This window comes from Tamandua tetradactyla, chromosome 4 (genome assembly GCF_023851605.1).
Source record: "Tamandua tetradactyla isolate mTamTet1 chromosome 4, mTamTet1.pri, whole genome shotgun sequence".
NCBI classification, from domain to species: Eukaryota; Metazoa; Chordata; class Mammalia; order Pilosa; family Myrmecophagidae; genus Tamandua; species Tamandua tetradactyla.
In genome coordinates, this window is record NC_135330.1 from 40,329,094 (window position 1) to 40,342,384 (window position 13,291).

General features: G+C 36.4%; 1 protein-coding gene across 1 annotated transcript in view; it reads right to left on the reverse strand.

The window, feature by feature from the left end:
* TRMT1L (tRNA methyltransferase 1L) overlaps positions 1-13,291 on the reverse strand; it is an 83,148-nt gene that overhangs the window by 66,060 nt on the left and 3,797 nt on the right. The gene's annotated exons all lie outside the window — the stretch shown is intronic.

Consider the following 13,291-nt stretch of genomic DNA (forward strand, 5'->3'; position numbering starts at 1 on the left):
GTTGTATTTATTAGCGTAAAGTTGTTCATAGTATCCTGTTATTACCTCCTTTATTTCCGTGAGGTCAGTAGTTATGTCTGCTCTTCCATTTCTGATCTTATTTATTTGCATCCTCTCTCTTCTTTTTGTCAATCTTGCTAAGGGCCCATCAATCTTATTGGTTTTCTCATAGAACCAACTTCTGGTCTTACTGATTTTCTCTATTGTTTTCATGTTTTCAATTTCATTTATTTCTGCTCTAATCTTTGTTATTTCTTTCCTTTTGCTTGCTTTGGGATTCGTTTGCTGTTCTTTCTCCAGTTCTTCCAAGTGGACAGTTAATTCCTGCATTTTTGCCTTTTCTTCTTTTCTGATATAAGCATTTAGGGCAATAAATTTTCCTCTTAGCACTGCCTTTGCTGCGTCCCATAAGTTTTGATATGTTGTGTTTTCATTTTCATTTGCCTCGAGGTATTTGCTAATTTCTCTTGCAATTTCTTCTTTGACCCACTCGTTGTTTAAGAGTGTGTTGTTGAGCCTCCACGTATTTGTGAATTTTCTGGCACTCCGCCTATTATTGATATCCAACTTCATTCCTTTATGATCCGAGAAAGTGTTGTGTATGATTTCAATCTTTTTAAATTTGTTAAGACTTGCTTTGTGACCCAGCATATGGTCTATCTTTGAGAATGATCCATGAGCACTTGAGAAAAAGGTGTATCCTGTTGTTGTGGGATGTAATGTCCTATAAATGTCTGTTAAGTCTAGCTCATTTATAGTAATATTCAGATTCTCTATTTCTTTATTGATCCTCTGTCTAGATGTTCTGTCCATTGATGAGAGTAGTGAATTGAAGTCTCCAACTATTATGGTATATGAGTCTATTTCCCTTTTCAGTGTTTGCAGTGTATTCCGCACGTATTTTGGGGCATTCTGGTTCGGTGCGTAAATATTTATGATTGTTATGTCTTCTTGTTTAATTGTTCCTTTTATTAGTAGATAGTGTCCTTCTTTGTCTCTTTTAAGTGTTTTACATTTGAAGTCTAATTTGTTGGATATTAGTATAGCCATTCCTGCTCTTTTCTGGTTGTTATTTGCATGAAATATCTTTTCCCAACCTTTCACTTTCAACCTATTTTTATCTTTGGGTCTAAGATGTGTTTCCTGTAGACAGCATATAGAAGGATCCTGTTTTTTAATCCATTCTGCCGGTCTGTGTCTTTTGATTGGGGAATTCAGTCCATTAACATTTAGTGTTATTACTGTTTGGATAATATTTTCCTCTACCATTTTGCCTTTTGTATTATATATATCATATCTGACTTTCCTTCTTTCTACACTCTTCTCCATACCTCTCTCTTCTGTCTTTTCTTATCTGACTCTAGTGCTCCCTTTAGTATTTCTTGCAGAGCTGGTCTCTTGGTCACAAATTCTCTCAGAGACTTTTTGTCTGAGAATGTTTTCATTTCTCCCTCATTTTTGAAGGACAATTTTGCTGGATATAGAAACCTTGGTTGGCAGTTTTTCTCTTTTAGTAATTTAAATATATCATCCCACTGTCTTCTAGCTTCCATGGTTTCTGCTGAGAAATCTACACATAGTTTTATTGGGTTTCCCTTGTATGTGATGGATTGTTATTCTCTTGCTGCTTTCAAGATCCTCTCTTTCTCTTTGACCTCTGACATTCTAACTAGTAAGTGTCTTGGAGAATGCCTATTTGGGTCTAATCTCTTTGGGGTGCGCTGCACTTCTTGGATCTGTAATTTTAGGTCTTTCATAAGAGTTTGGAAATTTTCAGTGATAATTTCTTCCATTAGTTTTTCTCTTCCTTTTCCCTTCTCTTCTCCTTCTGGGACACCCACAACACATATGTTTGTGCAGTTCATATTGTCCTTGATTTCCCTGATACCCTGTTCAAATTTTTCCATTCTTTTCCCGATAGTTTCTGTTTCTTTTTGGAATTCAGATGTTCCATCCTACAAATCACTAATTCTATCTTCTGTCTCTTTAAATCTATCATTGTAGGTTTCCATTGTTTTTTCCATCTTTTCTACTTTATCCTTCACTTCCATAAGTTCTGTGATTTGTTTTTTCAGTTTTTCTATTTCTTCTTTTTGTTCAGCCCTTGTCTTCTTCATGTCCTCCCTCGATATATCGATTTCGTTTTTGAAGAGGTTTTCCATTTCTGTTCATATATTCAGCATTAGTTATCTCAGCTCCTGTATCTCATTTGAACTATTGGTTTGTTCCTTTGACTGGGCCATATTTTCAATTTTCTGAGCGTGATCCGTTATCTTCTGCTGGCGTCTGGACATTTAGTCAGATTTCCCTGGGTGTTGGACCCAACAGGTTGAAAGATTTTTCTGTGAAATCTCTGGATTCTGTTTTTCTTATCCTGCCCAGTAGGTGGCGCTCGTGGCACACGTTTGTCTGCGGGTCCCACCAGTAAAAGGTGCTGTGCATCCTTTAACTTTGGAAAACTCTTGCCGTGGGGGAGGTTCTCCAGCCGAAGCGGCTTGAAAGAGTGCCAGCTGGCCCGGGGGTCCGAACGCGGGGAGGGTCGCCGGCCGCCGCAGTCCGGGAGAGCGCCCGTCCGAATTTCTTAGTCGGCCCGGGGCGCCAAGCATGGTGGGAGGGCACCAGCCGCCGCGGCCTGGGAAAGTACACCATTCCCAGCCGAACCGGGGAGTTACGTGTTTGGAATGGACCCCCCCCGGTCACCGTTCTCCGCGGCCTGGGGATTTCCGATCCAATTCTCTCAGTTGGTCCAGGGGGCCGCGCGTTGGGGGGCGCGCCAGCCGCCGCGGCTTGAGGGGACCGCCTGCCCAATTCTGCCAGCTGGCCCGGGAAGGAGGAGGGGAGGGACTCCGGCCGCTTGCTGCCCCACCCGGGGAAGCTCGCACCCCTCGGCGATCTCACCGGAGCGGCTTCTCCCAGCCAGTCAGCCGTTCCAGGATGGGGTACAATGTCTTTTTGATCTCTGTCGTGGCTCCGGGAGCTGTTCTGTATCGTTTCTACTCCCCTAGTAGCTGTTCTGGAGAGAAGGAGGGTCCTTGCCAGGGGATACCACCCAATCCCGATCTCGGGGTCCTCAGCCACGGCTCCCTCCTGACTCAGCCCAGCGTGGCCGCCTGTTTGGCTGGGATAATGGCAGGGCTGTCCTAGGATCAACGTTGGGTCCCCGCCGGCCTACCACGTCAAGAACCACCGCAAGGGCCCGACTTCTAGATTCAGGGCCTGGCTTCTCCTAACCTTTTTTTTTTAACAATTTAATTTGTATAATGAAAAAAATATACATCACTTTTAATGTATGTAATTTATAAATATTTTTTCCTTCTCATATGACCCAGGAGAATTCAATTTTTTCCCAGTCGTTACTTGCATTATTTTATTTATCCCTCACAACTTTATGTAGAGGTACTATTATTATCTCAATTTCACAAATGGAGGGACCTAGACTTGGAAAGGTAAATAATTCGCCTCGACCTTCCTGATTTCAATTCAAAGCTCCCTAAATCCTCCCATTCTTAGAAATTACCATTAGTCCTTTTGCCATCTTTTCTTCCTCCTCCATTCCCCTAGTGTTCATTCCTTCCTTCCCTCCCATCACCATCTGATGGAAAGGATGTTGCCTTCTCATCATTCAAAGTAATCAGAGTGGTCATCTCTACAGGGAGAAGGCTGGGCCTTCCTCAGATATTCTTAGCACACAATGCCTTTCTTAGTGTTTTGGTGGATAAAGTTTGTGATGAGATTTCATTAATTAATCTGGGTGTTGGTTCCAGGAAGCAAGACTACAATGCAATTGATGTAACTAAGACAAATAAACACAAAATCCTGTAATTAATTATATTATAAACTTTCTAAATAGCCTGCTCAGTTTATTATCAGAATTCTAGTGTTTATGCTCTATTACTGTCCAAGATGAGAGACTAAATCTGGCAAATCTGAATATTCACCAAAGAAATTTCTATGGTAGTAGGTTAGTTTATAAGGCTTTTTCATGGCCTTAATGAAGTATTCTGGAGATCAATATTAGGCTTTTTGCCTTTTATTCATTGCTTACTTACTAACCTTCTGATTACTGATGTGGCCTCCCAGATACAGTGATAATTGGAAAGGGGACCCTGGAATATCTCCACAAAGTACTCTGGTGTCCTTGTTTTATATCCTCCCTTTGATACTAATAATTGGCATGCTGTTTACAATTCTTCTCCCATTCTCTGTTAAACCTACTCTAATCAGACGTTTTCTTTCCATCACTCCACCAAACATTCTTTTATCAAGGTTAGCAGTGTTTTCCATGTTGCTAATTTCTTAGACCTCTTATGATGGGACCCATCAGTAGTATGTGTCACAGCTGATTACTCCTCCTTGAAACACTTTGTACACTTAGCTTTTGAGACTCCATCTCTTCCTGATTTTCCTCCTACCTCAGTGGCGACTGCGTCTCAGGGTTCTTTTTGTTCTTCTTCATCGTCTTATGCTATGACCTTTTGAGTACCTGGGCTCAGATTTCCCATTTTAATAAATTGCAGCTCTGTGGCTCTGGTTGCGTATGCCAAAACCTTTGTTGTCATCCTCTACCTGCATCCAATCTATTGCAAATTCTATCACCTTTCTCTTTATACTATACTCAGCATCTAACTATCTCCTTTACTGTAATCACCATGATCCAAGCACTCAGTTTGCTTTCCTAGATTATTCCTGTAGTTTCTAAATAGATCTCCCTATTTCTGCCTTTGCTTCCTCCATGGTGTGTTCTCAAAACAGAAGCAAAAGTGAGCCGATTAAAATGTAATTCAGATCACAACACTCCTCTTCTCAATTCTTTTCAGTGGTTTTCCGTCTTATCCAGAGTAAAAGCTAAGGTCCTTGCTGGGCTGAGAAAACCTCCTACCTTCCCTATCTCATTCGCCATCTGACTCCCCTTTACTCTCTCCACTCTGTGGCTTCCTTGCTGTTACTCCAACTTACCAGGCAGATCCTTACCTTGGGGTGTTTCCCTTACTGTTGTTCTCTTTGAATTGAAAATTCTTTCCCCCTAGATATTTACCTGAGTTGCTCTTTTACTTCCTTTAGGTCTCTATTGAAAATTGCAATTCCCCCGCTCTAGCTCCCAGCATTCCCTATCCCCCTTCTCTGCTTATTTTTTTTCTGTAGCATCTTCTGACACACTATTATTTATTTGTAAATTTCTACACTAGATTTTAACCTCCTTGAGGGAGGAACTTTTATTGTTTTTTTTCATTACTCAGTCTGCACTGTCTAGAATGTCTCTGGTATATGGTAGATACTCAAAACTGAATGAATAAATGAATGAATGATTAGTTAGTATTAACCACCCTGGGTCTGTTGAGTTTAGGATCCACTGGAGATTCACTGGATATGTGATTTATTTTTGTTTAAGATTGGATACCACCATGGCAATGCCTCATCATAATGCCCTTATCTGAGCTGTCAGTTGGTGTTAGTTTACCAGGATTCCTGTAATACCACATACTAATTGACTTAAACTACGAGAATTTATTGGCTCACAGTTTGGAGACTAGGAGGCCGAAATCAAGGTATTAGCAATGCCATGCTTTCTACAAAGTCATAGGGTTCTAGTAATGGCAGTCCTCTATCGCATGGTGATCTCTCTTTCTCTGGCTTCCTACTTCTGACTTCGAATTCTGTGTCCAATTTCCTTTGCTTATAAAGATTTTAACTTTGTTGAATGAAGACCAACTCAGTCTGGCCGCACCTTAACTAATAATAGCATCTTCAAAGGTCCTGTTTACAAATGGATTCACACCTTGCGAATGGGGTTTAGGACATGAATATATCTTTTGTGGGGGGACATAATTCAGTCCCCAACAGCTGGCCACCTGCTGTATCCCATCTCATCTCTAAATTCAAGTGTATCTAGGTCTTCTAATTTCTAGTGAGTCTCCCTTCCAGAGTTTCTGCATCTTTATGTTGCTCCCCTCTGAAGTTTCTTATTGAATGTAGAAGTAGTGTTGATTTATAATGATGATGAAATGAACCTTTTATACCATGTTTCATTTTGTGCTCTTATTTTTTTTTTTTTAGTATTTCTAGGATAAGAAGGAGAAAAAAATCTTAGCAAGTTCTATTAGTTCAGCTTATTCTGTAAGAATTATTAATATTAAAGTTTTTATATTAAATGTACTACTATTAAAATTTTTAATATTGATAGCCAATAAAAAGAAAAACTGTTTATTTTTTCTTTCTACTAATCTCGAAAAACATTTTTCAACTTCTTTATTTCTTATACTGATAGACTCTACCATGTAAAATTAGACAACATGGATATAAATTTCTGTAATTTTTAAATCTCACATTTATAGTTATATTTGATCATAATAATTTCCATTTGAGGTCGCCAAGGCAGATAGATAGTGTGCATTTTCACATTTGGAAATTGAGACTCGGAGGGTTAAGTGACTTGTCCAAGGACACAAAACAGCAACAGCGCCAAGTCCAGAGTTCTTTCCACTCTCAAGCAGATAATTAGAAACAGTACCAGCAGATTAAACATTAAAACTAGTACACAGGTGATTGATGAAGTATTTATCACATTCAAGTTGAAGTTAAGTGTCTGTTTGGTGTTCTACAAATGATCAAAGTAATGAATACACAACTGTGTGATTATATTGTGAGCCATTGATTGTAGTATACTTTTGATGGGACTGTATGTGCGTAAAGATATCTCAATGAAAATATTTTCTAAGAAAATGTCTATTTGGGATAGCACCATATTTTTGGTGGGTTTCAGAGAAAGTTGTTGTGAAAGCTCCACGAAGGCAGAATTATCTTTTTAAGAATTTGTTTTCATATGCTTCAATTGCTGTTTCACTTTATTGTTGTTGTATTTACCGACTTAAAACACTAAGTTCATCATATCTCTCCTATTTTCACTCACTTTTTAGTTTGTCATTCAGGACTCTTAAATTTGGTCACACTCTAACTATGCGATTTCCTCTTTTTCTTCTTCCTTGAAAGAGTTCCTCTGCTCCTAGCTAGGCTGATTCATTTTCTCTTTGCTGAATTCATAGCAGTCCTCCCTGCTTCTTAGAATTTCTAAGCATTCATAATTTAGAATACCTTTTTCTTGTACTCATCTTTCTCATGTCCACCTTTTTTCCTAGGCACTGCCCATCTTTTGGTGGTTGATGTCTCTGTGTGTGTTTTTTTAAATGCAATTTCATTGAGATATATTCACACACCGTACAATCCATCTAAAATATGCAATCAGTGACTCACAGGATCATCATTTAGCTATGCATTCATCACCATGATCAATTTTAGAACATTTCATTACTCCATAAAAAGAAAGAAAAAAGAAAACCCAAAATATCCCATATTCCTTATACCCCCCATTATTTTGTTTTCATTGTAACCACGTTCAGATATATATTTCAGTGCTATTAATTATGTTCACAATGTTGTGCTACCATCATCACCATTCATTACCAAAACATTTCCATCATTTCAAATAGAAGCTCTGTACATTTTTATTGATATGTATTATATATTCATATACCATGTAATCATCCGAAGTGTCTGTACATTTTTTTAAAGAAAACAAAAATAGAAGTGAAAAGAACACCCAAATCATTCCATCCCCTTCTATTGTTGTTGTTGTTTTGTCTTTTTTTTTCTTACTCATCTGCCCTTACTGGATAAAGGGACTATCAGTCACAAGGTTTTCCCACTCACCTGGACAGACCTTAAAATCTCTATAGTTATCATCTTCAAGAACCAGGGCTATTGGATTACAGTTCAACAGTTTCAGGTATTTCCCTCTAGCTACTCCAATACACTAAAAACTGAAAAGGGATATCTATATACTACATAAGAATAAACTCCAGAATGACCTCTCGAGTCTGAAATCTCTTAGCCATTGAAACTTTATTTTGGTTCATTTCTCTTCCCTGTTTTTGTCAAGAAGGCTTTCTCATTCCCACATCGCAGGGCCAGACTTATTCTTGGGAGTCATGTCCCATGTTGCTAGGGAGATTTACCCCCCGGGAGTCATGCCCCTCCTAGGGTGGAAAACAGTAGTTTCACCTATGGAGTAGTCGTGGAGAGAGAGGTCACATTTGAGCAATGAAAGAGGTTCTCTGGGAGTGACTTTTAGGCATAATCATAAGTAGGCTTAGCTTCTCCTCTGCAGGAATATTTCATAAGGCCCAACCCCAAGGTGAGGGTCCTGGCCCATCAAATTGACAGTCCCAATGCTTGCAAGAATATCAGATCTTCCCCAGATGGAAAATTTAATATTTCCACCTTTTTCCCCAACTCCCTCAAGGGGACTTTGTAAATACTTTTTAACCTTCTGCCCAGATTCTCTGTGATGTATTGGGGCATTATACTATCCTGTACAAACCAACAAGATCTCACTTCCTATTCAGGGTTCCATGTAATTATGATATTCAAATAAGCTGACCATATAAGTAAAATTATATAGTGTGCTATGGTGGTTGATAATTTTGAGCTCTTATAGCACTTACTTTCTATTCTTCGAATTTCATACTTTCTTTTTTTTTTTTTTTTTTTTTTTTAGAGAGAGGGAGGAAGGGAAGGAAAGACAGAGAGAAGGAAGGAAGGATGGAAGGAAGGAAGGGAAACATCTTTAAACATTTTCTTGTTTTATTGTATTTTGTTTGTTTGTTTGTTTTTTACATGGGCTGGGGCCGGGAATCGAACCGAGGTCCTCCGGCATGGCAGGCAAGCACTTTGCCCGCTGAGCCACCGCGGCCCGCCCAAATTTCATACTTTCTTAGTCATATCCTTATATTAGGTTGATTATTTGTACATATCTTTTTATTTTTCTCTACTTTATCCTTTTACTTTACTAAATATTTTAGGACTTGGCTTGTGTCTTTTTTTTTATCTTTCATGTGCCTAGCCCTGAATCCCCATAGAACGTAGACTGGGTGGTAGAGAATCAAGCATACCTGGTTTCAAATCATGGGTCTGCTACTGACTAGCTCTCTGACATTGAGCAAGATATGTAGTTGAGCTTGAGCCTTAGCTGCTTATCTGTAAAGTGGGGATAATAATACCTGTCTCATAAAATTACCGGAAAAATAAAGTAAATTACATCAAGTCTACCTGCTAACACAGGTATGAAAAAAATTGTCTCCCAATCTCCTTCCCCTGAAACCACGCTATCAATCAGTATACAATAAGTATATTTCCTAGATGATAGAAATTTTTATTTCAGAAATCAGATCATATAGACATTCTGTACTATAGTAAAAAAGACAACTAATGAGGTGGATTCCTCATTTTTCTCAATATCTTTCCATTTCTTTGACTTAGAATTGTGAAACTAAATATTTAGACTTGAAAAATACTTTACTCTGATTAGTACTGTTTTCCATGTAAATATCTCTAGCCACATCATAAATGATGATTATTGAATTTTCTTTATATAACTATAATTTCTTTTTTTTTTTGGTATGGGCAAGTACCAGGAAACTATAACTATAATTTTTTCAAGTATTAAAACCTTCAATACTGTATAAATGACACAAGTAAAATGTAGATTTTTATCTCAAGTGATTTGCCTTTGACACATCATTATAAGACACATAATACCTTCATTATATACACTAATGAAAGAAGTTATAAAGCTAATTTAGAATGTTGGGTGAATTTTTAACTAATTGAATCGAAAAGACTCGTCCTTTTTAAGTGATGTTAATTAATCAGGAGGTGTCTTCAATTAGAAAGCTTGGGGAATAATAGTAGGAATAATGAACATTATTTTTCTTTAATTTCTGCAGTCTTTGAATAAAAATTTCACAAAATTTTATGGTGAAGGAATTCCTTGGCACTTATGGGTGTAAATCAAGTTCCTAAAATATGTAATGCTTGAAAAAAGTGCTGTTGGTGTAATCAACGTTTCCAGGAAAATAGTGGGTTATGGGATGACAATTAAAATGGCATTAAAAATACGTAAATAAAAGTTCATTTCCCCAAACAGGTCAAATTAATGTCTTCTAGAAACAAGGGAAAAAAAACCCAACTTGCCTCTGAATTTTGTTTTTCTTCTGAATCATTTTCTTTTTTCTTTTTTTTTTTGTGATACATCATTTCTATATCATCATCTGTTGAAGTAGGTTCTACTCAAATTTTATATTATAGTGACTTTCCCTTTCTAAATTTTTCTAGTCAGGCTTTTAATGCCTTTTGTGTTGATATTTCCTTTTTTTTAAAAAAAAAAAATTAAGTTCCCAAATACTATTTGGCTTTCAGTAGTTAACTTTACTAAATGGCACATTTTCTGGCCCTTGATTTTTTTTTTTCTTTTCATTTTTCAGTTTTATTTTTTCTGTGGTTTTTTTTTTTTTTTCCCGTATGTAAGAGGATGAACTGTATAGACTTCCGATCTATGTATTACTCCCTTAGACTTGTCCAAGTAGACATTGGGAGTAGAAAGATAAATATTGTTGGATTCTGTTGAGAATAAGACTAAAATTATTCTAAGGATATACTGAAGTGCAACCTGGTTTCAGTATTTTCTCAAAATCTGCTGTTTGGCTTCAGCCCTTGGAAAACTGAATAACTGAATGCTTATTTCAGCAACATTTTCACAAGTCTGAACCCATATGTGTTGTCATTGTGTGGGTAACCATCAGAGCTAATTAGGATAACTGCATCAGTAATATTCAAATCAGACATGTCATCTGGATTGCTGGTTAATATCTGAATATTTACTGTCAAATATTGCCACACACCCTAGTTGTAACTTATAATGAAAATTCCCTTTAGCCGAGACAAACTATATAGCATACAATATATTTTAGAACTGCTTTGTGGTATATTTATAAAAATACTCAAATATGACATATGACTTCTATATATTTAAAGGGTTGCTTGAACAAGAAAAAGCTGTAGTACTCTACTGTGCAGAGTGCAACATCAACTTTGTAACATTCCTAACAACCATTGGTTGCTTACAGAATAAATAGTTCATTTGCAGTTGTTGTTTACTTGGAGAAGTACACTCACGTGCCTTGAGGTTTTATGTATTTCTTATCTGGTATATTGTATCCTCTATAAAAATATTTCTACTTATTCAACTCCCAAGAAGGTGCTGAGATTGGTGTGCAAACAGTGACAGCTGACATGCAGTTGAAAAATAAGAGAGAACTTTGTTATCCTGAATGCCAGTTGTTTCAAAAACACAATTCTGGACCCATGGTTTAACTACACATAAATATATTCATGATAAAAATACAAGTGAGGGTAACAGACTTAAGTCTACCTCTGAAAATATTTAGAAAGCATTTTTTCAAGGAGTTTCACAGTTTTACAAAATAATAAGTGAAGGCAGCAATCTTAAGTCTACTTCTGAAAGTATTTAGAAAACATTTTTTCAAGGAGTTCACAGTTATACAAAATAATAGGTGAAGGCAACAATCTTAAGTCTGCTTCTGAAAATATTCAGAAACCTTTTTTTTTTTTGGAGTGCACAGTTTGACTTTGTGAAATTTCTTCAGCAAAAGTGCACAAGCAGCATTTACCAAATCTTTAAATGTGGGAAATGAAGAAGAGATTTTTTTTTTAACCTCAGTTATTATTGCAGAGATGACTGTATTACCATAAGCAGAATTAGTCAAAAAATCTGTTTCTTCTATGGACCTAATATTGGCAGAATTAGTCAGAAATGCCTTAGTTTTCTGTAGACCTGAGTTAAAAGTGCATATCAGGTTTAGTATTCTAAATATGCATTATAATGACAAATGAAGCAATCTAGCAGCTGATAGTGTTGAGAAATTATTACTTCTATGCTATGTCATATTTTTAAATGTTGGTTACTAAGTTTTAAAATGATAATTTAATTTTTGACAAAATTTCTCATTTATATCTGTATCCCAGAAATTCAGTCTGGGATGGTGATATTCAGTCAAATGAATATTGTTAATAGCACTAAGTCATTCACAAAAGAATAAAGTATTTCCTGAAGGTCTAACTTATTTGGTTAGCACATATAAAAACTGCATCATCTCAGTGTAGAATTTGATAAAACTAGTTGATAAGGGTGATTTTAAGATTGAGTTTTTTTGGTCTTTAAAAGGTATTATAGGGCGGGCCACAGTGACTCAGTGGCGGAGTTCTCACCTGCCGCCGGAGACCCGGGTTCAATTCCCGGTGCCTGCCCATGTAATAATAATAATGATAAAAAGGTGTTATAATGTTGATTTTTCATTATTCTTGTCCATATAAATTATGGTATGCTATGAAACATAAAGCACAAGGCTATTGTGAAGAACAAATAATATGGGCATAGGAAAATACTCAGAGAACCATGAAGTCCTGTTACAATGTAAACTTTTGTTTTATTACTTATTAGCAGATAAATAATGATAGGGGTTCTTTTTGTAGGAAAGAGATAACAAAGAAAATAAAACCAGATGAAGACTCAAGTGAAATTTCCATGAAACTCAGAGATGTTTACAGTTTGCTCTTTATAATTAACTATGATTTCTTTACCATCTCTTTCTCCCCTGCTGGGCTGTAAGCTAATTGAGGGTAAGGACCATATCTGACATGTCCTCTGCTGTCTCTTCAGTGGGCCCTCAGAAGGCAATCAGGGACTTACTGATATAAATGAATGGATTGTGTTTTAGTGAAAATTTTTTCCCTTTCTTTTGACTACAAAGTAAAATCTACTTTTATTAAATAGGGAAAGTAGCCATTGCTACTTCTAATATTTTAGCAAATTTTTGGCCTTTTTAATATGTTTAAGTTGTTGAGAATATATTATAAACAGATTTGTGCCTTGCTTGTGTTTAGCTTACTATTATGTGAATATGGTTTCTCATGTTGTTGAGAAGTTTTCATAAAAATGACTGTGATATTTTGTCATATGCATTCATGACATTTCCCCAAATTTTAACAATTAGCTTGTACTTGATTTTTTGCTATTATAAATAATCCTGTGTTGAGCATCGTATTACATATTTTTAATCCATTTCTGATTTTTTCACCTTTGCATAGATTTATAAAAGAGGAATTACTAAGAAATCAAACAGTATGAACCTTTTTAGAGTTCTTAATTCATACTGCCAAATTCCTTTGTGGAACAGTTATATCATTTTTCATTTCCATGAACAATATGAGAGGGTTGATTTTACAACCTCTTGCCAATGTTTAATGTTATTTTTTAAATATGTTGTTGTAATTAACATGTATATAATTACTAGGAAGGTCATATTTTTTCCCCAAATGTTTACTAGCCATTTCTATTTTTACTTTCATTAATTTTCTGTTCATGTCCTATTCTAGAGTC